At 37.3% G+C, this 27,892-nt stretch overlaps 1 pseudogene; it reads right to left on the bottom strand.

Moving 5' to 3' along the window:
• Positions 1-4,956: 4,956 nt before the first annotated feature.
• Positions 4,957-25,986, bottom strand: LOC136677181 (microfibril-associated glycoprotein 4-like; annotated as a pseudogene).
• Positions 25,987-27,892: the final 1,906 nt, after the last annotated feature.

Consider the following 27,892-nt stretch of genomic DNA (forward strand, 5'->3'; position numbering starts at 1 on the left):
ATGGTGAAGGGCTTGTGCATTGTTCCACAACCAGGACAAAATATGCATTGATCCTCCTGGTTCTGAGGTTCAACTGTCAGCTGGACTGCTTTTTCCAGTACACCTGCATAGACAATACTAGTGAAGCTGTTGAGTGTAGTAGGAACACACATTCCGGACAAGACACATTCCGGGGTCTTGAGTAACTGAGTGAATCTCATCCACCTTTAGGGCTCTGCCACCAGGATGTTTTCTGACCATCTCAGGCACCATGCCCCAACCCCTGCTTCCTCTTTAGAAGATGTTCTGGTGGGATTGAGAAATTCCTTAAAGAATTCCTTCTACTGCCCAATGATGTTCCCAGTCGAGGTCAACAACTCCCCACCCCCATCATATACAGTGTTGGTGGGCAACTGCTTTGCCCTCCTAAGCCACCTGAATCAGAAGCTTCTCAAAGCCGAAAATTGTTGTCCCAGCAACAGCTAAAGCTTCAATCTGCTTGGCCCTTCTGTACCCATCAGCTGCCTCTATAGTTTCACAAGGCAGCCTGGTTTGATAGGACTCTTTCTTGAAAGCCTCAGCTTGCAATATCACCATGAAAGGCACAGACAACTTTGCAACAACAAATTCCTTCAGCCACCTCAACAATGGAGGCATGGAACATGATCCATCTGGACTCATCGTCTCCAGGCTCCACCACCATGCATTCAAAAGACTGCTGGATGTGGAAGTTATAAATCTTTCTGACAGGTTCTTCTGCTAGATGATCGCAGCAAACCTGTCGTCCTGCAAAGTCTCTCCAGAATCCTCCACTGCCATCTGATCCAACTCACCACAAAGTGTTGATGAGGTGACAGCTCTGGTGGCCCACAACATATGGCCACAACTCAGAAAATATAACTATAAATTTTATCATTGGATTGCAGTCTAAGGTATCCTGATGCCACATGCACATATGGTCAAACATAGTGTTTGTTATGGGTAAACTGTTATGAGCATAGACATGCAACTCTGGTTAAATTTGGGTAGGCAGTTTCTTCCAATCATGCCACTACATGTCTCACTGTCATTTGAGCATTTAAATCCCACAGCAGAACACAGCAGAATTGTAGGTTTAGGTTAGGGTTAGTATTATTTATAATAATACTAACACAATAATTAGTGCACCATCTGTTTTAAATGTGAAGGCAACACAATACCTTCAGGAACAACAGAGGCCTTTTCACTTATTCATGTACTATAATAACTGAGCATGAGAAAACTGTCCCTTCTCCAGGCTCAGACATGCTGCCAAATTACTCAGAACCAGTTTGATCAGATGCTGAACATTCAATTCTCTGAGGGATGCACATATATAAATTTAAGATATCATGGAGATTAAATTTTTTTTCACCCGAGTGTGTATAATCTCACAGTGAACCGCAGAACACAAGAGACAGTCTGGAGCATGTGTACATGCTAAATATCAAGTGTGAGCTAGGGGGTTTAAATTTGACAGCATTATTACACGTTTTCCGTATTTAGAGGCTGTATGTATCTGTTGCTCTGCATATTTTGTTACCCCCCTTTTCCCCTTTTCCTCGGTGCTCAGGACCCCCACAGAGCAGGTGTGATGTGGTGGTGGATCACTCTCAGTGCTGCAGTGACACTGATGTGGTGGATGTGTGTTAGTGTGTGTTGTGCTGGTGCGAGTGGATCAGACACAGCAGTGCTGCTGGAGTTTTTAAACCCTGTGTCCACTCACTGTCCGCTCTGAGAGACACTCCTCCCTCGTTGGTCCACCTTGTAGAAGTAAAGTCAGAGACAGTAGCTCATCTGTCGCTGTGTATGATCCACTCGTACCAACCCAACACACTGAGAGGGTCCTGACTACAAGAGTTTGTCAAAAATAAGTGAACCATGCATTTAAAATATGAAGGTAAAATATGTCTTCAGGAACAATATGGGGACATGTGTTCAGAGCACACTGAAACTCTCAGTTGTACCAAACGTCAGATGCGCTTCTTCAGATTCGTATGAGGAGTTTTCAAAACCAGTTCGACCAGCTTCAGAACGTACAGTGCTCTAAGCGATGCAGATATATATCATACATTTCTTAAATGAAAGAGAAGATATCATCAGAAGTTCAGAAGTTTTTAATCTCTTAACATTTATGTGTATAATCTCACAGTGAAGAGACAAGCCTGTTACCTTTATTTACGTTGATACAAACTAATTATCACAAGTTTTCAGTTTTATCTCATGCAGATAGTGACGCTGCAAGATCCAGAGTCTGTACAAAATCACAGTCTGTGACTAAAACTATATGGTTTAGATGCAAGAAGGTGTCAGACGTTAGTCTTTTATAATTCTTTTAGTCTTTTCTTATAGCATCTGCTTACAATAAACTAAACTATTCCTCCCAGTGGAGATGTTTCACACAGCCAGTCACTCTCACATTCACACCTGTGGACATTTTCAGACACTTACCCAATCACACAGCTGTTAACAAGTTTACACTGTCACTCACACACAGTGTTTGCATTCTACACTTAAAAACTGTCACTGTGGTGGTATCCTCAAGTGAACATATTCAGTACCATTAGTTAGGGAATGTAATAGCACCTCATTGTATTATAAATGTAGATTTTAAGATTTCATACACCCGTTTCATCTCCACTTATGGTCTTTTATTTTACACAGTTCTATTCAATGAAGCACTGATGAGGGGAGGTGCCTGCCTGATGATCCCTGTGAAGAGCTACTGATGCAGAGGGTGGTTTGGGCTGGGCTCAGTGAGTAAACATAGTTGATAAGGGTTGCTGGAAAAATTTACACAGTTTGTACCTTTAGTGACAATAACATACCTCTAGTTTATCTTTTTCTGAGAGTATAGTGAGCACAAATAGGTTAGAGTCCAGATTACTCTTAGGCTCATACACTGTCAGACACACCTATGAAGAAAATAAAAAATAGATAACACAACATAACTGCAAAAATGAACAGTTCCCATGTGTTCTTAACTAGATGGAAGAAAAGTGTTAAGTATAGAATCTTCTATGGTAATAACTGTGCATACTTGTGTAACCTCAGACCTGCTGCTTCAAATTTTTCTGAAAAGCAGTTCTCAAACCAGTTTGATCAGATGCTGAACATTCATTGCTCAGAGTCATGCAAATGAAAATCACAAATAAGGGGAAACTAAGTGTTAAGTGTTAATGCTAATGAATCATTCTACCATATTTGGTCACAATTTCCTCTGATAATCCACTCAGTTTATAGAGATTAGTGACATGGTAATTGTAGATTGACCAGAGGAGTATAGGTAACCCTGTGTGAGCCTTGGTCATCATAAGGTTTCTTCCTCAGTTGAGGGAGTTTTTCCTTGCCACTGTCGCCCTTCGCTTTCTCACCTGGGAATTTTTTACATTCTTTATAATTTTACATTTTATGTCAAAACTTTATGTCTTACCAGAATTCTGCGAGTTGCTTTGTGACAATAACAATAAATTTGATTTGGTAATGATATTGTGGCAGCCAATGGGAGGTGCCACTGGTGCAGAGACTCATGGGACTGTTTTTGTTTATTCTTAGATGTTCTAGTTATTAATGGTTTCAGTTAATCAGTGATGTTGTGCTGCTTTTACTGTTGCTTATGGGTTGTGGTGTCAGTTATGCATTGTTATTTTGGGTGGCCACCATGACCGAGATGAGTATGGCAATTAATGACCTTGGGCTATTTTCCTGTGTTGTTAAGCTTTGGGTTGTGTCAATAAAGGTGCAGTTTCTGTGGTACACCACCAGGTGGGCACAGGAAACCGGCAGAAAAGCTAAAGAAGTCTCTTCTGGTGCTTGCCACAATATTATTAGAAGATGTAAACAGAGTGTCACTATATTTGTAATCAGAAAGTAGATTACATTCTTTTTACGCAGAAATATGGGTTAAATCTCATCATTCTCAACCTCTCAAACATACAGTTGCTGAGAGATGTTTGACATGTTTATTTGCTTCATGCCTTGCTTAATCCAAATATTTTTCTCTCTTAAACAGCACGTTTCCCAGACAGGGATTAAGCCTATTCCTAGACTACACCCTCAATGGAAAAACAAATAAATCACACAATACACAATGCTGTGTTGTCCTGGACTAGGCAGAATCTGTTTGGGAAACCGCCCCATAACGTTGTTGAAGGTGGAATATGCAGATGTTTTATTGTCTGAGCTGTGAGCTGCAAAGTTGTCAATTAAAACTTGTGTCAGATCTATGTTGGGTTAGATGTTACCATGTACTCATCAAATTAAGAGATTATAATTCAAATATCATGAAATGATGAATTAAATTAAAAAGAACAGTGTCCCATAACCAGTTTTTGTGCATACCACTTTACACATTTATTCGTTTGTCTCCCTTTCAATAAAAGCAGATGTTGACACTACTAGGTTTTAGTCTTTGCTCATGCAAATTGTGACCCTGCAAGATCCAGTCTTTGCAAAATCACAGTCTGTGATTAAAAACTAATTGTGTTTAGATGTGTGTGTGTGTGACAGACGTTTGTCTTCCAAAAGCCTTTTCAGAATCTTTTCTTTTAGGGTATGGTTAGAATAAGCTGAAATTTCCCTCAAAGTGGAGATGTTTCTCACTCTCATCCGTCACTCACTCACTCACTCACTCACACACACACACACACACACACACACACTACCCTGCTGACTGTTTCACACATTCACCCAGTCACATACACAGCTGTGATTCACAGTTTTTCACAGAATTTTCCTCTGAACTTTACCTTTAAATACATCTGTTAATGTAAGTGTAGTGACTGACTATAAAAACAGTGTTTTTGAGAAATCTATACAAAATAGTTCACAGAGAAACATGACTTTATTAAAATACCAACAGCTGAAAACTTTTACATAAATATGGCAATCAAATCTCTGATACATCCAGGCCAGGGTTGTCAGTAACACCTGAAATAATGATTGACCACTGTACTCTCTTTAATAACAAAAGGGGAAGTTAAACCTCGACACAGATCTGATATTCACGCTGATGATTTTCAGCCCATAATCATAGCCTTTCCAGTGAAGTCACACATTACCAATGGCATAATCTTTCCCTCACAGATAAACACCATTAGAATTAGCGCGGTGACAGTTACTGTACCAGAAACCTCAGAGGTAGGACTTGGCACAGTTTGCCGTTCCATGAGAGCCCTGGTCTTTGTTGAATGTGGAGAACTTCTGTCTGCTGTCTGTTGTTTGTCTGCATAGAGTTCCCTACAGACAGAAGAACACCTTGCAACAGACACTTTACATATTTCATTTTCCAAGATCACAGTAAACTTTAAATACATATGTAACAAAGATAGCTTTGTACAACTAGGTAGAGAATTGAAATACGGTGCCCCATAAGGCTCCATTTTATGGTCCATATTATTCTTTTATTTACATCCTCTACAACACATTAGCTCTAAACACACTATTTTATTTTTTATTTACAGTAGTTTATCAATTTATGAACCATTTAGAATTTATGATATATATACTACATTTCAAGGGAAGCGTGTGTAAAATAAAATATTCAGAGTAATTTTGGAGCATGTCATCATGAAATTTACAGTTTGAACAACAGCTGCTATGTTCAAATGATGTAGTAAAATTAAAATGGACATGTTTTTATCTAGATAATGATGAAATGTGTGTGGCAAAAGCATGTGAACCTTTAGGATTAACAGATATTCTGAAGGTGGATTTAGTCAGGCGTTTTCAATCAATGGGATGACAATCTGATGTTAGTGGGTACCACCACTCAGCACATCTTCACAACATGTTTGAAAAACAAAACATTGTTTATACATGTATAACCTTTGCAATGAGATACATCAGTTTATTTTTCATTTGCCCACACACTCACACAAACACATTTACAATTTCTGTAGATTTTTTGCTCATAATTTTCTTTACCTCTTTGAGGTCATCAGATCAGCTGCTGTTCACTGTGCCACGTCTCAGTTGAAACTTAAAGGTGATCAGGCCTTTGCTGTTGCTGCATCAAGACTGTGGACATTAGGTCTGCACTCTCTGTTGATGCTTTTAAGTTTAGGCTTAAAACCTACTTTTATATATGAGCTTTTTTGCTTGTACAGTATTTTGGTTGTGCTTTATAAATAAATACTAAGTAGACACAGAATTACAAACAGTGGTGGACATTCTGTAATTACATAATAAGCTCTCCTTAGTGAACATAGTGTAGTACTTATACTGGGCCTAAGTTATTCCTAATCCTTACTTGAGGTATTCTGCTTAAATTCAGCCTATTCTGAATGCATCTCTTGGCCACATACAAATGAGCCTTCGAGATTTGACAGCACAATCGCACTGCTGTGATTTAATCTACTATCTATAAATGCGTCCTTCAAAGTATGCAGTCCCCCACCCCTGAGGGGTTTGGTTTGTACACAGTTGTGCTTTTACACTCCTATTTAAAGATCACTTTTCTTTAAACCATTATTACTCATTGAAGACAGCGGTAAACCTGTCTGCCTTTGGTAAATTAGGAATAAATATACAGATACATTAAAAGTTTGAGGAAGAATATCTACAATTTAAACATACAGAACAAATCTATATTCACCACCTTGTCCTTCTTAGTTGTGTTTAATGAACTGTCCAATATTCCTGCCTCCTCTCTCACCTGCCTCTCCATCAGTCAACGCTCCGAGGTGGATTGGATTCAATTGGATTCAGACTCCACAGAGAACGACGAGTACAGAGTGTAAACCTTTACTCCCTCAAAGTCTTGCAGGTCCACTCTCAGCTCATACTTCCTCTTCCGGATCAGCTGGTACAAGTTCTCCAATCCTAAGAGGTGTGACAAAGGTGTTATCAAACCATTGTGAATATAAAAGGGACACAGACTATTTGGGGGAACTGGGGTGACTGTCTTATGACTCCTTTGAAGAACTAGCAATGCTGGGGCTGTGTTGAGTATACATGGTTTGGGCCCAGTAAGCAACCGCAGTTGTTAGGTGTAGCTGGTAGCGATCCAATAAACAAACAGCCACAGCAACCATAGCGGTCAGGAGTAGTATACAGGGATGTTGAGAGGGCTGGGCCCTATGTGGGATATTTATATAACTTTATCCTGTGTATAATTACAATCAAACATTTATATACTATAACGTAATCCATTTATTTACATGAGCACTCAAGTGTTTACAAGTGGTTATTTATTGTTTTAATGTATTCCAATCACAAGACATCTTTGAATTCCTAAATGAACCAGCTGAGGCTTCACAGACCGTGTCCCCCACATGAAGTCGAACAGTTTTCAAAATTCAGACACATGTTCTCGTGCTCTTGTTGAACGTCATCTTCCACTGCCAGAGTTACATTACAAAACTCAAGAACAGTTAAAGTACCCAGATTCGTTTCCTCTCCACCCAAAGCAACAAGGATGCATCGGTTCCTGATTCGCCAATGGGAACAACCTGAAAGTCCCATCATTCACTGTGACGCCACAAATTTACTCTCACAAGGCAACTACTCAATAACATACTTTTAGAGAACAAAAGTCCATTATGGGCGGCACGGTCCCGGTATGGTCAGCAGGTAGTGTTACAGTCACACAGTTCCAGGGACCTGGAGGTTGTGGGTTCGATTCCCGCTCCGGGTGACTGTGAGGAGTTGGTGTGCTCTCCCCGTGTCTGCATGGGTTTCCTTCCTTCCTTTTTCCCACAGTCCAAAAACACACATTGGTAGGTATGAAGGTGTAGGTGTGACCGTAGGTGTGAATGTGTGAGTGTGTGTGTTGCCCTGTGAAGAACTGGCATTCCCTCCAGGGTGTATTCCCGCCTTGCGCCCAATGATTCCAGGTAGGCTCTGGACCCACCATGACCCTGAATTGGATAAGCGGTTACAGATAATGGATGGACAAATCCATTATGTGTGCTCCTGGGGTTGAGCCACGTTCTTAAGTACAGCATTCAACAGGTGAGCCTAGTCCGCTTAATTAACACAGAGGAGTCTGGGAAATTGAGTTCCTTTGGCTACTGGCTCTACACACAGATGTACTCACAGATTCACTTTTGATTTTTCAGTTCCAAATGTAGTAGTTTTTTCAGCAGTGTTTCAGAGTCATTTCTACCAGTACGTAATGAACACTTTCTAAAGATCTACTCAATTAAGTCATCCAGTTAATTATATATATATATAAATATATATACATATATATATATATATATATATATATATATATATATATATATATATATATATAACTTTACGCCCTGTAGTGTAAACATCAGAACAGTCTGTGGAAAACAAATACTGAGAAACAGAGGAACTGCCCAACAGCAGGAGGAGCACTAGAGCCAGAAATATTCTGCTCTGGAGAGAGAGATAGATAGAGAACCAGTCTCATAAATAATGAATACCATTAATCTTAATCTTAATGCTAATTGGAATTATAAGACATATTCACTAAATGTGCATTGATATGTCCAAATACATTGAGCTAATTATGAGCTGTATGTGCATTATGAGCTGCAAACATGTTACAAATAATTTAAGCATGTTTAAACTATATATTAATTTAATTTTCAAAATCACAACACTTACACACAACCAGATAATGAAAAATATTTAAGATTCATATGTGATAACTTTGAATTATAACTTTGATTATATATTAAACCTCAAAGACACTGTCATCTGTGTGGGAAAAAAATGGGTAGATTCCAAAATGTATAGAGCAAACTAGAATTACTGATTATATAATTATATTCTTTATACTCTCTACATATGCTACCATTTTCGTAATATCATCGTAATTTTACTGATTGTCTGAAAAAGGTAAAAAAAAAAAAAAGTTGTTTGTTGCAGATGACAGATTTCAGAGTGATAATTGCACAGATAGAACTAGACCCCGAGTTCTTCCACAGAAACTTGACGGATCTTCATTACTATGCTCTTCAGAGAGTTGAAGCTCCCTTTCCAGGGCTCCCAGTACATCTCAGTGTATGAGTTATCTAGGACCCCAAACTTGTAGAGGCCAGTAAGATTGCAAGGCTGCCAGTAGTAATACCAGTTGTAGTATGATATGATGAATGTGAATTAATATGAAATTTGACTTTATGAGAGTTTTATTTTAAATACCCAAACTTTAGCTCGTCTCAGAGACATCTCCTCCACACAAGCCAGATGGAATTTCAGATAACAGAGAGCAGGCTCGTAAACCTCTCCAAGGACCCTTTTTTATGGCTCCAGGACCCCCTGGATCAAGAAAAGAATCTTTGCAAAATGCAGAGAGACACACAGACCCACCTTTATTCCATGTCCTCTTACATCTTTTTAAAGACTGTTAACTCTAAAAGACTCAAACATCCCAAAGTTCTTGCATGAAAACAAGTTGTATATGGGCACAACTGTTTGAAATTAATTTCATTTAGAAAATCAAAATGGGTGGGATTAAGTTACATGTGTTTAAAATCATTTTTGTTTTATAAGAATTTATGTAGAACCAAGGTAGCCACATACTATGTGTGTCGTTGGTTAATAATTATGCAGAACATGATTGTCTTAATGATATTACTTTGTGTTAACATCTAATCTTTTATATTTCAAAAGTATGATTCAAAGTCTTGGACATTCATTCAAAGGAATGGTCTTCAAGCCTTTTGTCTTGTCAAGGGTCATAAATTGTATGTGATGTCAGGTACAGGTACAGGAAGCAGCCAATCGGGAACAAGAAAGGCTCCAATCTTATCCAGTCGGTATTAAAGGCGCGTCTTCTAAACTCTGGTTAAAAACCTTTGGTGCCAAACGACACGGGCTTCTTCCCCCTTACTCCGCTGTTCGACTCTTCACTTCAAGGCTCCAGACGCTTGGGGCATTTCCTCTTTTAGCCTTTTTCAAGGCTAAAGAGTAAAATGACCCGTTTTTTTTTTTTTTTTTTAATGACTCTGCAGGCTCCTCTGCAGGCGTCAGACTCATGGCTTTCTTAAACAGTCTTGGGCCCTTAAAGTGTGGTCCAGATAGAAACTACAGATTAAGAAAAGCTATAGTTTAACTCTAGCGAAATTTCAACGCCACACCCAGAGAATGAAGGAAACCTTAGACCTCTGACCCTCAAAAGGACGACAATGCCTCCAGCGATGAAGAAGACGGCCGCACGCACCCTCAGAATGACCTTCTGAGATGAGGCCCCAGGAGAGACCTTCTTGGACTGTCTCTCACAAGGCGGCAGATCAGCAGTGACGAAGAATCCCCACAGAAACCTTCAGAACACCACCAGCTCCAACGGCTGCATCTGAAAGCCTCGGGAGAAAAGGAATGCCCGCAGCTGCAACCTATGAGGCCCGTGTCTGCAATTCTCCAGGAAGTCGTGCCAGCAAGCACCGTCAGCGACATGGTCCCTGTCCATCTCCAGATACATAAGGTCACATGGTCTCATGTCTCTCATGGGTCGGTACTGAAATGCTTGCTGGGATAAACCCTTTCTTAGAACTTAGGGCAATAATTATCATAGAAAAATTCCTTCATAGATTAATCTCCCTGTTCCCTCATGTATCACATTATATGAATGTCTAATCAATATTCATTATTTGATATTACAATTAATAAACCAGTTATAAAACCAGTGATAAAACCAATCCTTGGTTATTTGTTTGTGTGTGCACCTTTCTTGTATAGAATTATATCTTCTAGTTCAGATCGAATTTCAGAGTCAAGAACCCACGGCGGGTCAATGAGCATAATTCATTAATAATAGTTAATTCTAGCTAATTCTGCTGTAATATATGTGAAGATGGCCTTCTTGTCTAAGCTAAAATTAGGACAGGTAAGGACACTACATATTATTTAATGGCTCCCAAACATGGAGATTAGCAGAATGAATTAAATAATTAATTATTAACAAAATAATAATGAATTATCATTGACTCCGCTATGTAGTGCTTATGCCACCGCAATGTGTGCATAACTATTTCCGCTACACAGTAATACCACCATAAGCAGGTGTACCAGAATCCTCCATAATAAGTGATACCACAGTAATTACTATCAAAAGTTGCAAAAATCTGCCCATTCAAACTGGTCAATGCATCTCTTGGAAAACACAAGCACATCCTTTTGAATATACAATAATCATACTTATCAATAATCATAATAATCAGTTTTAATGAGTGCAATAAAAGTAATATTGATAAAAAAGATTTCTCCAGGAATTTTATAGTGTTGTACTCACTGGCTACAATACAAAACACAACTCCAATTATAAAAGTTTGGACATTTTAAATCTCAGACCTATATTTTATTCACAGATTGCAGCAGCGCATCTCAAAAAAGTTGGGACAGTGCCATGTCTAGCACACAGCTAATTCACCCGTGTTAAATCAACACCATTAACACACTCTCAGTAATAATTTAACACTAATAGTCTTGATTTTACACTAGTGAATTTACTGTGCACTGTTTAACTTGTGGAAGTGATTTTCTGTCAGATGTAGCATTCTAGCTGCTCAACTGTCTTGGGCCTTTGCTGGACTTGTAGTTTCATGATGCGGGGAGAGTTCAGCACCCAAACTCTTTTCCTCAAAGCCGTGGTTCTTCAAAAAACAGAATAGTTTTTCATTTTGGCCCAGAGTATTGCCCTAGGGCACATGACAGCAATTCTGGATTGTGTTGACATATGGCTGCTTCTTCTTAGTTGCAAATTGTGTCTCTAGCTGTTTTTAATAGATCCCTTACTTTTTCAGATTTGTGCCATGATGTTCTAATTGAGTTAATGCTTTTCACTAAATGATAAAATGTTTCACTTTCAAAAACAAACGCACAGACAAAGTGAGGGAGTCAAAAAGGCTTGCTAAGAGAGCCTAGAAAGCCATTTAAAGCAGTAAGATGTGCAGCACAAATAAATTTAGCCCCAATTTTTCTCCACACCACTGAGACAAAACACTTATGTTTTGTATAATTATAATTTGGTAAATGCTACAACAAACAGAAAAAGACTTATGTATTTACAAAGTAGGCCTACAATTTTACAAGTATTATACTCAAGCCATTTCCAGCACCCCATGTGAGGAAGAATGCGGCTTGAATGAATCTTGATTCGTGACATAAAGGCTCCTGGCTCTGGCTCAGCCAATTCTTGGATTGAGGTGTTGGTTGAGGTTGTTGAGAATGAATTAGACAGAGTCACACGCGTGTGAAGAGAGTAAAGATGTTTTATTTTAAAGTAGAGATGGAAAAGTTTACAGAGATGTTTCTTGAAAATGTTATCACCCTCAATTGTTCCATAAACAACAATCACTGCATTCCATTTTTATGAATGCATGCACAGTTTACAGTTTTTTAAAACTTTCATAATATTGTGTTTGTAAAATAAAATACAGCACATGACGAGGGATTCTCCTCTTTTCTGCTCGTCAGGCTATTAGTCTGGGGTTTTTCCCCAGTCCACCAGCCTGCTCCATTATGCTATAATTCTCATCTTACACTAACCTTGATTATTTACAAAACCATATTAATTGCAATTTAGAGTATGAAATTGAAATGTTTTGTGAGTCATTTAAATATATCTTTTTTCAATCCCAACTTTTACTTTTGTCACCTGTGCCATTTCTTGCCTCACAATTAGAATAACTCTAATCTGAACCTGTATGATAAAGGATATTATACCTGATTACAATTTTGATGTTTTAGAGCAATTCACGCTCATTATAACACTATAATTCATCATTCATATTGCTCCATGTTTAAACAAGTGCTAAGGTCATAGTACTTCCTTAAGTTTCATAAGGAAATGCAGTGTAACCAACTGGAATAAAGAGAGTTGAGTGCTTTCCCACCTGCTCCTCCGTTGATGTAGTTGGCGATATGGAGTGTGTAATGGTTAGCCTCTGACACAACAGTGAAGCAGGTGTATTTTGCATGGGCAGTACATCCATCAAAATCCTCCAAGTCCACCCTCAGCTCATATTTTTCAAAATTAGTCATGATGTAGATGTTGTGCAGACCTGCAAATACAACAGGGTTTAGGTCATTGGTGTCTACACTGCAAAAGTCATGTCTTACCAAGTAAAAAGTGTAAGGAACTGGAGCTTAGATCTTTTGCATTAAAGACTGCATTGTTATCCACTACTATAACCAGCCTCATTTACAAATCTGTACAATGTCTCACCCTGCCAGTATTCTCCACTCAGGTTCCCAAAGCCATTCTGATACTCTTTTCTATGTTCTGTAGAAGTTCACACAATGTACACAGAGCAATGAGAGCACTGAAAAAAAACAGAGAGAACAAGAATGGAGAAGAAAGAGAACCAAGCAAAAATGGGTTTAAAAAACAGAGCTTCTGCTCTGGTTTTCTGCTCTGAATAAGAACCTTACACCACCTAGCAAAAACTGATTGAAAAAATACAACTTGGTCAGCTCTATAAATAATGTTGAGATTTGGTTAAATATTGAAAAGTGATGTTGTCTGAAATATATATTCGTCCTGGGCTAAATTTGAGCCAAATCATATGGACAATTGAGGGTACCCCCAAAGTGGCATATTTTCTGACACTGTATATTATCATTAAAACAACACTTACCATGTCTGCAAGCATTCTTTCTTCTGTTGGATAAAAACAGACAATCAACTTCTTAATAAATAGTAGTTTCCCCAGGGGTGTCTATATTCATAGTCATCATAACTTTCATTTATTCTGTGTCCTGCATATCACTTATACACTTTTTCAATAGTCAAGAAGGCATTCGATTTAATGCATAGAATATCCACAACTCAACCTAGATAAAGTTACACAACACACAGCAAACTATCAAACATAACTCAGAGATAATCTAGGTGTTAGATATTTAGTGCTGATTAGAAGCCGCTATGCTTTACTAGAATTGTTTTTAATTATCTTCACTCATTCATGACCTGATATAGTGGATGCCATCAATGAAGATTGTGGTGAAGTGGCAATTGGTTACATAGCTTTTGTGGCATCTACATAGAGGTGAATATTTAGACTGTTCCAGAGCATTGAGACCAGTTTACTTCCTCAAATCTAAGGACCTTGGCACTTTAAACTGTAGAGTTTATATTGTCTTATATAAAAGAAAAAATGCATTTCCTAAATTGTCTTTTAACAAATGAATTCTCACAATTGCTTAATATAGCCTAATGTTAAGAATGTTAATCTTTACAAAAATTCATTAAATCATTCATTGTCTGTAACCTTTATCTAGTTCAGGGAGGCAGTGGGTACAGAGCCTACCTGGAATCACTGGGCGCAAGGCGGGAACACACGTCCTTCACAGGGCAACACACACTCACACTATTGAGTTGCCAGTCCACCTACCAACATGTATTTTTGGACCATGGGACGAAAACCACAGGGAGAACACACCACACTCCTCACAGACAGTGACCCGGAGTGGGACTCTGTCCCTGGAGCTGTGTGACTGCGGCACTATCTGCTGCACCACCCCTTTACAAAAATGTAAAATTTTAAATTCTTTAACATTAACAAGTGAGTTTAAGCAACTTTCCATTTGACATAAGGGACACACAAATTCTTTATTTATATTATCTTTACTTTTTTTACTTATATTACATTAAGAAATTTAACAAAACAGGACATATGGACTATAATATACAGAAAATTATATAAATATGTATGTTGAATATGTACTGCATCTATAAAACTGACGAAGACAGAATCCTCACCTGTGTTCAGTGCAGTGTACATATTCTTCACTCGTTTGGCTGCAAAAGTGAGTGGAATTAATGAACGATGTCCTCATTCCTTTTCATAGTCCAGTAAGTTTGGCCAGTAAGTCAGGCGTTTTTAGAGAAAACTGTGAAAAGTGGATGGACAGCACATTTCAGGCGTACGCCATTAGTTAAGTGAAGTTAGGGACAAGGACATTTAAATGACTATAATCACAAACACAAAGTTATTAAATTTCACTCCAAAAGTGACTAAATTAATAAAATCTCAAATAAAAATAATCTGAATATGGTAAAATAAATATATGGTTATAATTTTGATCAGTATGGCTTATAACTTATAAAAAACAGAAATCCAAATTATGTGAATATTTTATTTGAAGTTAGAGTAAGTATCAAACTGTGTAAATATCGTGTATCTCTCACTCTAGCTCAGCACATGCAACCACAATCATGGAGAAGACTGCTGACTTCATAAAGAGAAATTCGACCAATTCATACAGACATGCTGAGTGCCTCCATGCCACTCTGTACTGTTGCAGTCATTTGTGTTAAAGAAGCCCCAACAAAGTACTGAGTGTATAAATAAACACACTTGTCAGAAGCTGGACATTTCTATTCTGTATAACTTTTCATTATACTGTACATCCTGTAATGTTATGAACAATTTTAACAATTTGAAATAATGGATTTCAGATTTTTATGGGCTGTAAACCGTATTGAATAAATTAAAACAAAACCAACAAAATAACACAAAAAATCTTTTGGACATAATATGTCACCTCAGGTGAAAAAAAAATATATATAATATTTATAACAATTAAAAATTTTAAATTTAATTATGAAAATATGTTTACATTCTCCACATACTCTAATTTTCTTAGATACACTAGTAAATGTGTCGTTGACACACATCAAAGAAATAAACACATCTATGCCCTCTAAATGCATCATTAACAAACATGAATTAAATATAAACTTTAGCATTGTAATTTGGTAAACTGGTCAGATTCTGTACTAAACCCAAGTTAAAATTCCTCAGTGGTAGCATGTGGTGTTCTGACGAGTCTAACTCTTTTTTTATCTGAAGAAGAAACATACTCAGATTTATACCAATGTAAAATACAAAAAACAGAGTGGGCCATAATATGGGGTGTGTTAGTGCATATGGTCTGTAATACTCTAAGTTTCTCCACATTGTAGAGCAACACATTCTGTCTGTTATAAGGTGTATATATGGTCAGCCATTGAGGTAGCCATGGACTAATGGTTAGTGAAACAGGCTTGGGGCCGAAAGGTTGCTGTTTCAATCTCCTGGTTAAATGCAAAACATTCACTATAAAATTTTATTCAAAGTATGTGTTATGTATGTGCAGCTCTCTGACACTTATTAGATAGTGTTTAAAAAAAATTGAATGAAAAACATGTAAATCCTCAAATGCTGTATGTTTTGTACAATTTCCAGTCACTGATTTCTGTATCACACAATTTAAATGCTATATTTTTTAGCATTACGCAAATCAGGAAATCAAGTGTTTACTGTCGTGTTACTGCATTAAACGGTATTTGTTTGTCTTTGTGGTAAAACCTAAGGCAGGGATCCTACAGAACCATGGGCAAGTTGTCAGGTTACATATTTACAATTGCTATGCTGGTTGAATGAACTCGATTGTTTCCCTTCATCAACAAAACACACAATTATGAAATGATAAAATCCTCACACCTCATGACAGTCTGCTGCATGCTTTCTTCTGAGTGAAGTTGTAATAATGGTGGGGTGTAGGAGTAAGGGATGGAGGTATATGCAGGAGGCTTTATTACAATAACTTAAAGGAAACTAGACAGAGGGACACTAAACAAAAGGGCTAAGGACAACAAGGACTATACAGAACTAAGAGGCTAAATGCTAAACACAGCAAAACACTAAACAAGGAATCTAAACATAAAACACAAGAGTTAAACAAGAAGGCTAAACACAGAGCAAGACACATAGAACAAAGCTAAGGACCATGAACATCAACCAAACATACATACAATGACCCACAGACAAGAAACATTGACAAGGACTGTATAAAGACAACACCAACAAGAAACACCTGGGTACTAATTAAGACACGTGACACTAGGGACACAAGGGAAGGGTATCACATGACCAGGGAACAATCAGGAGGCAGACAAGACATAGGGAGCACAAACAAGGAACAAAAACAGAACACAAAAAATGAATTCTCACAATTGCTTAATATACCCTAATGTTAAGGATGTTCATCTTTACAAAAACTCATTCAATCATTCATTGTCTGTAACCCTTATCCAGTTCAGGGAGGCAGTGGGTACAGAGCCTACCTGGAATCACTGAGCGCAAGGCGGGAACACACGTCCTTCACAGGGCAACACACACTCACACTTTTGAGTTACCAGTCCACCTACCAACATGTATTTTTGGACCATGGGACGAAAACCACAGGGAGAACACACCACACTCCTCACAGACAGTGACCCGGAGTGGGACTCTGTCCCTGGAGCTGTGTGACTGCGACACTATCTGCTGCACCACCCCTTTACAAAAATGTAAAATTTGAAATTCTTTAACATTAACAACTGAGTTTAAGCAAATTTCCATTTGACATAAGGGAAACACAAATTCTTTACTTACATTATCTTTACTTTTTTACTTATATTACATTAAGAAATTTAACAAAACAGGACATATGGACTATAATATACAGAAAATTATATAAATATGTATGTTGAATATGTACTGCATCTATAAAACTGACGAAGACAGAATCCTCACCTGTGTTCAGTGCAGTGTACATATTCTTCACTCGTTTGGCTGCAAAAGTGAGTGGTATTAATGAACGATGTCCACATTCCTTTTCATAGTCCAGTAAGTCTGGCCAAGTGCCAGGGTTTTTAATATTGACAAAAAATAGTCAGGCGTTTTTAGAGAAAACTGTGGAAAGTGGATGGACAGCACATTTCAGGCGTATGCCATTAGTTAAGTGAAGTTAGGGACAAGGACATTTAAATGACTATAATCACAAACACAAAGTTATTAAATTTCACTCCAAAAGTGACTAAATTAATAAAATCTCAAATAAAAATAATCTGAATATGGTAAAATAAATATATGGTTATAATTTTGATCAGTATGGCTTATAACTTATAAAAAACAGAAATCCAAATTATGTGAATATTTTATTTGAAGTTAGAGTAAGTATCAAACTGTGTAAATATCGTGTATCTCTCACTCTAGCTCAGCACATGCAACCACAATCATGGAGAAGACTGCTGACTTCATAAAGAGAAATTCGACCAATTCATACAGACATGCTGAGTGCCTCCATGCCACTCTGTACTGTTGCAGTCATTTGTGTTAAAGAAGCCCCAACAAAGTACTGAGTGTATAAATAAACACACTTGTCAGAAGCTGGACATTTCTATTCTGTATAACTTTTCATTATACTGTACATCCTGTAATGTTATGAACAATTTTAACAATTTGAAATAATGGATTTCAGATTTTTATGGGCTGTAAACCGTATTGAATAAATTAAAACAAAACCAACAAAATAACACAAAAAATCTTTTGGACATAATATGTCACCTCAGGTGAAAAAAAAATATATATAATATTTATAACAATTAAAAATTTTAAATTTAATTATGAAAATATGTTTACATTCTCCACATACTCTAATTTTCTTAGATACACTAGTAAATGTGTCGTTGACACACATCAAAGAAATAAACACATCTATGCCCTCTAAATGCATCATTAACAAACATGAATTAAATATAAACTTTAGCATTGTAATTTGGTAAACTGGTCAGATTCTGTACTAAACCCAAGTTAAAATTCCTCAGTGGTAGCATGTGGTGTTCTGACGAGTCTAACTCTTTTTTTATCTGAAGAAGAAACATACTCAGATTTATACCAATGTAAAATACAAAAAACAGAGTGGGCCATAATATGGGGTGTGTTAGTGCATATGGTCTGTAATACTCCAAGTTTCTCCACATTGTAGAGCAACACATTCTGTCTGTTATAAGGTGTATATATGGTCAGCCATTGAGGTAGCCATGGACTAATGTTTAGTGAAACAGGCTTGGGGCCGAAAGGTTGCTGTTTCAATCTCCTGGTTAAATGCAAAACATTCACTATAAAATTTTATTCAAAGTATGTGTTATGTATGTGCAGCTCTCTGACACTTATTAGATAGTGTTTAAAAAAAATTGAATGAAAAACATGTAAATCCTCAAATGCTGTATGTTTTGTACAATTTCCAGTCACTGATTTCTGTATCACACAATTTAAATGCTATATTTTTTAGCATTACGCAAATCAGGAAATCAAGTGTTTACTGTCGTGTTACTGCATTAAACGGTATTTGTTTGTCTTTGTGGTAAAACCTAAGGCAGGGATCCTACAGAACCATGGGCAAGTTGTCAGGTTACATATTTACAATTGCTATGCTGGTTGAATGAACTCGATTGTTTCCCTTCATCAACAAAACACACAATTATGAAATGATAAAATCCTCACACCTCATGACAGTCTGCTGCATGCTTTCTTCTGAGTGAAGTTGTAATAATGGTGGGGTGTAGGAGTAAGGGATGGAGGTATATGCAGGAGGCTTTATTACAATAACTTAAAGGAAACTAGACAGAGGGACACTAAACAAAAGGGCTAAGGACAACAAGGACTATACAGAACTAAGAGGCTAAATGCTAAACACAGCAAAACACTAAACAAGGAATCTAAACATAAAACACAAGAGTTAAACAAGAAGGCTAAACACAGAGCAAGACACATAGAACAAAGCTAAGGACCATGAACATCAACCAAACATACATACAATGACCCACAGACAAGAAACATTGACAAGGACTGTATAAAGACAACACCAACAAGAAACACCTGGGTACTAATTAAGACACGTGACACTAGGGACACAAGGGAAGGGTATCACATGACCAGGGAACAATCAGGAAGCAGACAAGACATAGGGAGCACAAACAAGGAACAAAAACAGAACACAAAAAATGAATTCTCACAATTGCTTAATATACCCTAATGTTAAGGATGTTCATCTTTACAAAAACTCATTCAATCATTCATTGTCTGTAACCCTTATCCAGTTCAGGGAGGCAGTGGGTACAGAGCCTACCTGGAATCACTGGGCGCAAGGCGGGAACACACGTCCTTCACAGGGCAACACACACTCACACTTTTGAGTTACCAGTCCACCTACCAACATGTATTTTTGGACCATGGGACGAAAACCACAGGGAGAACACACCACACTCCTCACAGACAGTGACCCGGAGTGGGACTCTGTCCCTGGAGCTGTGTGACTGCGACACTATCTGCTGCACCACCCCTTTACAAAAATGTAAAATTTGAAATTCTTTAACAACTGAGTTTAAGCAAATTTCCATTTGACATAAGGGAAACACAAATTCTTTACTTACATTATCTTTACTTTTTTACTTATATTACATTAAGAAATTTAACAAAACAGGACATATGGACTATAATATACAGAAAATTATATAAATATGTATGTTGAATATGTACTGCACCTATAAAACTGACGAAGACAGAATCCTCACCTGTGTTCAGTGCAGTGTACATATTCTTCACTCGTTTGGCTGCAAAAGTGAGTGGAATTAATGAACGATCTCCTCATTCCTTTTCATAGTCCAGTAAGTCTGGCCAAGTGCCAGGGTTTTTAAAATTGACAAAAAATAGTCAGGCGTTTTTAGAGAAAACTGTGAAAAGTGGATGGACAGCACATTTCAGGCGTACGCCATTAGTTAAGTGAAGTTAGGGACAAGGACGTTTAAATGACTATAATCACAAACACAAAGTTATTAAATTTCACTCCAATAGTGACTAAATTAATAAAATCTCTAATAAAAATAATCTGAATATGGTAAAATAAATATATGGTTTTAATTTTGATCAGTATGGCTTATAACTTATAAAAAACAGAAATCCAAATTATGTGAATATTTTATTTGAAGTTAGAGTAAGTATCAATATGTGTAAATATCATGTATCTCTCACTCTAGCTCAGCACATGCAACCACAATCATGGAGAAGACTGCTGACTTCATTAAGAGAAATTCGACCAATTAATACAGACATGCTGAGTGCCTCCATGCCACTCTGTACTGTTGCAGTCATTTGTGTTAAAGAAGCCCCAACAAAGTACTGAGTGTATAAATAAACACACTTGTCAGAAGCTGGACATTTCTATTCTGTATAACTTTTCATTATACTGTACATCCTGTAAAGTTTTGAACAATTTTAACAATTTGAAATAATGGATTTCAGATTTTTATGGGCTGTAAACCGTATTGAATAAATTAAAACAAAACCAACAAACTAACACAAAAAATCTTTTGGACATAATATGTCACCTCAGGTGAAAAAAAAATATATAATATTTATAACAATTAAAAATTTTAAATTTAATTATGAAAATATGTTTACATTCTCCACATACTCTAATTTTCTTAGATACACTAGTAAATGTGTCGTTGACACACATCAAAGAAATAAACACATCTATGCCCTCTAAATGCATCATTAACAAACATGAATTAAATATAAACTTTAGCATTGTAATTTGGTAAACTGGTCAGATTCTGTACTAAACCCAAGTTAAAATTCCTCAGTGGTAGCATGTGGTGTTCTGACGAGTCTAACTCTTTTTTTATCTGAAGAAGAAACATACTCAGATTTATACCAATGTAAAATACAAAAAACAGAGTGGGCCATAATATGGGGTGTGTTAGTGCATATGGTCTGTAATACTCTAAGTTTCTCCACATTGTAGAGCAACACATTCTGTCTGTTATAAGGTGTATATATGGTCAGCCATTGAGGTAGCCATGGACTAATGTTTAGTGAAACAGGCTTGGGGCCGAAAGGTTGCTGTTTCAATCTCCTGGTAAAAGGCAAAACATTCACTATAAAATTTTATTCAAAGTATGTGTTATGTATGTGCAGCTCTCTGACACTTATTAGATAGTGTTTCAGAAAAAAACTGGAATGAAAAACATGTAAATCCTCAAATGCTGTATGTTTTGTACAATTTCCAGTCACTGTTTTCTGTATCACACAAATTAAATGATATTTTCTAGCATTACGCAAATCAGGAAATCAAGTGTTTACTGTCGTGTTACTGCATTAAACGGTATTTGTTTGTCTTTGTGGTAAAACCTAAGGCAAGGATCCTACAGAACCACGGGCAAGTTGTCAGGTTACATATTTACAATTGCTATGCTGGTTGAATGAACTCGATTGTTTCCCTTCATCAACAAAACACACAATTATGAAATGATAAAATCCTCACACCTCATGACAGTCTGCTGCATGCTTTCTTCTGAGTGAAGTTGTAATAATGGTGGGGTGTAGGAGTAAGGGATGGAGGTATATGCAGGAGGCTTTATTACAATAACTTAAAGGAAACTAGACAGAGGGACACTAAACAAAAGGGCTAAGGACAACAAGGACTATACAGAACTAAGAGGCTAAATGCTAAACACAGCAAAACACTAAACAAGGAATCTAAACATAAAACACAAGAGTTAAACAAGAAGGCTAAACACAGAGCAAGACACATAGAACAAAGCTAAGGACCATGAACATCAACCAAACATACATACAATGACCCACAGACAAGAAACATTGACAAGGACTGTATAAAGACAACACCAACAAGAAACACCTGGGTACTAATTAAGACACGTGACACTAGGGACACAAGGGAAGGGTATCACATGACCAGGGAACAATCAGGAAGCAGACAAGACATAGGGAGCACAAACAAGGAACAAAAACAGAACACAAAAAATGAATTCTCACAATTGCTTAATATACTCTAATGTTAAGGATGTTCATCTTTACAAAAACTCATTCAATCATTCATTGTCTGTAACCCTTATCCAGTTCAGGGAGGCAGTGGGTACAGAGCCTACCTGGAATCACTGGGCGCAAGGCGGGAACACACGTCCTTCACAGGGCAACACACACTCACACTTTTGAGTTACCAGTCCACCTACCAACATGTATTTTTGGACCATGGGACGAAAACCACAGGGAGAACACACCACACTCCTCACAGACAGTGACCCGGAGTGGGACTCTGTCCCTGGAGCTGTGTGACTGCGACACTATCTGCTGCACCACCCCTTTACAAAAATGTAAAATTTGAAATTCTTTAACAACTGAGTTTAAGCAAATTTCCATTTGACATAAGGGAAACACAAATTCTTTACTTACATTATCTTTACTTTTTTACTTATATTACATTAAGAAATTTAACAAAACAGGACATATGGACTATAATATACAGAAAATTATATAAATATGTATGTTGAATATGTACTGCATCTATAAAACTGACGAAGACAGAATCCTCACCTGTGTTCAGTGCAGTGTACATATTCTTCACTCGTTTGGCTGCAAAAGTGAGTGGAATTAATGAACGATGTCCTCATTCCTTTTCATAGTCCAGTAAGTCTGGCCAAGTGCCAGGGTTTTTAAAATTGACAAAAAATAGTCAGGCGTTTTTAGAGAAAACTGTGAAAAGTGGATGGACAGCACATTTCAGGCGTACGCCATTAGTTAAGTGAAGTTAGGGACAAGGACGTTTAAATGATTATAATCACAAACACAAAGTTATTAAATTTCACTCCAATAGTGACTAAATTAATAAAATCTCTAATAAAAATAATCTGAATATGGTAAAATAAATATATGGTTTTAATTTTGATCAGTATGGCTTATAACTTATAAAAAACAGAAATCCAAATTATGTGAAATTTTTTGTTTGAAGTTAGAGTAAGTATCAATATGTGTAAATATCATGTATCTCTCACTCTAGCTCAGCACATGCAACCACAATCATGGAGAAGACTGCTGACTTCATAAAGAGAAATTCGACCAATTAATACAGACATGCTGAGTGCCTCCATGCCACTCTGTACTGTTGCAGTCATTTGTGTTAAAGAAGCCCCAACAAAGTACTGAGTGTATAAATAAACACACTTGTCAGAAGCTGGACATTTCTATTCTGTATAACTTTTCATTATACTGTACATCCTGTAAAGTTTTGAACAATTTTAACAATTTGAAATAATGGATTTCAGATTTTTATGGGCTGTAAACCGTATTGAATAAATTAAAACAAAACCAACAAACTAACACAAAAAATCTTTTGGACATAATATGTCACCTCAGGTGAAAAAAAATATATATAATATTTATAACAATTAAAAATTTTAAATTTAATTATGAAAATATGTTTACATTCTCCACATACTCTAATTTTCTTAGATACACTAGTAAATGTGTCGTTGACACACATCAAAGAAATAAACACATCTATGCCCTCTAAATGCATCATTAACAAACATGAATTAAATATAAACTTTAGCATTGTAATTTGGTAAACTGGTCAGATTCTGTACTAAACCCAAGTTAAAATTCCTCAGTGGTAGCATGTGGTGTTCTGACGAGTCTAACTCTTTTTTTTATCTGAAGAAGAAACATACTCAGATTTATACCAATGTAAAATACAAAAAACAGAGTGGGCCATAATATGGGGTGTGTTAGTGCATATGGTCTGTAATACTCTAAGTTTCTCCACATTGTACAGCAACACATTCTGTCTGTTATAAGGTGTATATATGGTCAGCCATTGAGGTAGCCATGGACTAATGTTTAGTGAAACAGGCTTGGGGCCGAAAGGTTGCTGTTTCAATCTCCTGGTAAAAGGCAAAACATTCACTATAAAATTTTATTCAAAGTATGTGTTATGTATGTGCAGCTCTCTGACACTTATTAGATAGTGTTTAAAAAAAAATTGAATGAAAAACATGTAAATCCTCAAATGCTGTATGTTTTGTACAATTTCCAGTCACTGATTTCTGTATCACACAATTTAAATGCTATATTTTTTAGCATTACGCAAATCAGGAAATCAAGTGTTTACTGTCGTGTTACTGCATTAAACGGTATTTGTTTGTCTTTGTGGTAAAACCTAAGGCAGGGATCCTACAGAACCATGGGCAAGTTGTCAGGTTACATATTTACAATTGCTATGCTGGTTGAATGAACTCGATTGTTTCCCTTCATCAACAAAACACACAATTATGAAATGATAAAATCCTCACACCTCATGACAGTCTGCTGCATGCTTTCTTCTGAGTGAAGTTGTAATAATGGTGGGGTGTAGGAGTAAGGGATGGAGGTATATGCAGGAGGCTTTATTACAATAACTTAAAGGAAACTAGACAGAGGGACACTAAACAAAAGGGCTAAGGACAACAAGGACTATACAGAACTAAGAGGCTAAATGCTAAACACAGCAAAACACTAAACAAGGAATCTAAACATAAAACACAAGAGTTAAACAAGAAGGCTAAACACAGAGCAAGACACATAGAACAAAGCTAAGGACCATGAACATCAACCAAACATACATACAATGACCCACAAACAAGAAACATTGACAAGGACTGTATAAAGACAACACCAACAAGAAACACCTGGGTACTAATTAAGACACGTGACACTAGAGACACAAGGGAAGGGTATCACATGACAAGGGAACAAGCAGGAAGGAGACAAGACATAGGGAGCACAAACAAGGAACAAAAACAGAACTTAAAACAGCATGTTACATAACTCCCCCCCCAAAAGCATGTCTCATCGAGGCATGCAAAAGACAAGACAGGACACTAGAGTAAACAAGGGACTGACTCAAGAGAAGACTGGACTATTCAGTGGAACAGGGACCAGAACATTAATGGCAACAGACACAAAAACGGTGACAGGAACAGGGACAGAGACAAGGGCCGAAAAAGGTACAGGGACAGGAATAGACAACGGAACAAAAACTATATTTGGGGAGTGCCCAGGACTGGCATAAGTCTGAGGTGAAGTCTGAGAAGCCAGCCTGGATACCATTTCAGGGATTGACCCTGAAGTCCTTTGGGTTGATTTAGGGATACGAACTGAAGCGGCCGGGGCCACAGTCACAGGTGCAGAAACAGAAGCAGCGGATGCCACCCTCACAGGAATAGAAGCGGCTGAGGAAGCCGTCTGCATGGGAACAGATGTGGCTGAGGAAGCCGCCTTCAAAGGGACAGGAGCGGCTGCGGAAGCCACCATCACAGGAACAGGAGCGGCAGAATTCAGGAGAATGCCTCGCTTTGGCCTTTGAGTGAGCCTCTGTAGCTCTGGGCCATGTCAGGCCTCCACTGAGTTTACTCAGGTCTGGATACATTAAGTCAGATTGTGTTGTTCATTGTGTAGCCCTATGAACCCTATGTATATAGCTATTATAGATAAAAATACACAATAAAGAATTATTTAAGCTTTTTAGTTTATATTTGTTGATCTAATGCAGTGTTATTTGATGTGAAACCTACAAAATCCTTGAAAACCTATAAATCAATAATAGGAATATGTTTTTGCTGATGACTCATAGTTTTCTGCCCAGTGACAGCGTGAGATGACATCATTTGAGTCAAAACGAAACTGAAAGTAAACGCCGTCTTTCTTGTTCCTTTGCAGCGTCTTTATTTCTGATTATAACGAATATCATTAGAATCTTTCATGACGAACATGACACACAAATTTTGAAGGAGCACCTTGATTTTTAGGTGGTTTTTCACACTGGATTACTCCCAGAGGCTTCACAGCACCGCCATAAGAGCGCTATTTTTAGAAACGGTAGGATCTGCGCTTTCTAACGGTATACGGAGCTCACAGACACATTCAGACATTCAAGACTTACAAAGCTGATTATATAAGGTGTGTTTCTACCCCGCAAAATGTGGGGTTAGGGTTGAAAAATACACTAAATGATTTATTCGCTATTTATTAAGTTTGGTCCTGGTGACCAATATTTATTTAAATTTTTAAAATCTATTCTGTGGAAATCAATAATTATTTACACAATCAATCATTCAATCCACTTTTGTTTAAAGAGATTTGTACAAAATGTAAAATAAAACTGCATTAACAATATACATGATATTTGCTAGCACTTTGAATGCATATTATTGACCGTTACATTTAATAACACCCTCATATCCAGAGATACTTACAAAAGTGTTTTGTGTTTAGTCAGAGTTTGTATTCTAGCTGGTACAATTAGTCGAGTCTAAACTGCCCTTGAGTTTAAACACTGCGAGGGCAGGCCAAGACACAGCCTTTTGAATTATGATCATTTATTGAAAAGAAGATAAAGTTCAGGACAAAGCTTAATCCCTATCTGGGAGTCTAAACCAAAGATTTGGGAAAAAAAAACATGAATTATTGCTTAAATTTAGGTTTCAGAATTATCCACAGCCCAAATTGCACATGCTTCGTGGAGGTCCTGTTGTGGTACTAACTGAAGGAGTTCAGCAGAAATTATTGCACCACCTCAGTGTGGGCATCAAGATATTTAGCTTATGGCCATAGACTTAATCAGTTCTTAACCTACTGTAAAAATTCAGAGCATGCAGAAACTTCAGTTCCCACAACCAATTTGATTAAGTCCTGAATGCCCACTCATCAGTATGGTGCAGATAAATGAATAACAAACTTTTCAAAAGAATGGGAAGATCATTTTTTAAATACTTTACATAATATACATAATTTTAACAGTAAAAATGGGGAAAAAATGCTGTGGAGCAGCTGCCCATGAACATAAGTTCACTTAACACAAAGTGTTTTGTTTGAGTTATCGGTGAATACAACCCCTAACATGAGGCTGTACAACGATGTAGAACTGTGTAGTGGAGGAACTGCGCTCTTTCCAACACTGCTGGGATTCACTGGCATCCAAACATCTTCCAAACTAGGTCACTCTTAAACTCACTTCAGATAATTTAACACTCACCCAGTCACTCGAACATTAACACCTGAGAACAGTGTCACACACTCAGCAGGTCACTCACACACCTGTGGACATTTTAAACTCTCTCTCTCTCTCTCTCTCTCTCTCTCTCTCTCACACACACACACACACACACACACACACACACACACACACCTGTGGACAAGTTCACACACTCCCACTGTCACTCACACACTCATCCTGTCACTCAAACACTCCCATCTGTTGACAGTTCCACAAACCATAGAGTCAGTCACACAAATCCATATGTTGCCCACTGTAAAAAATTTATGAATTCATATCA

The sequence above is a fragment of the Hoplias malabaricus genome, chromosome 2, assembly GCF_029633855.1.
Source record: "Hoplias malabaricus isolate fHopMal1 chromosome 2, fHopMal1.hap1, whole genome shotgun sequence".
Classification (NCBI taxonomy): Eukaryota; Metazoa; Chordata; class Actinopteri; order Characiformes; family Erythrinidae; genus Hoplias; species Hoplias malabaricus.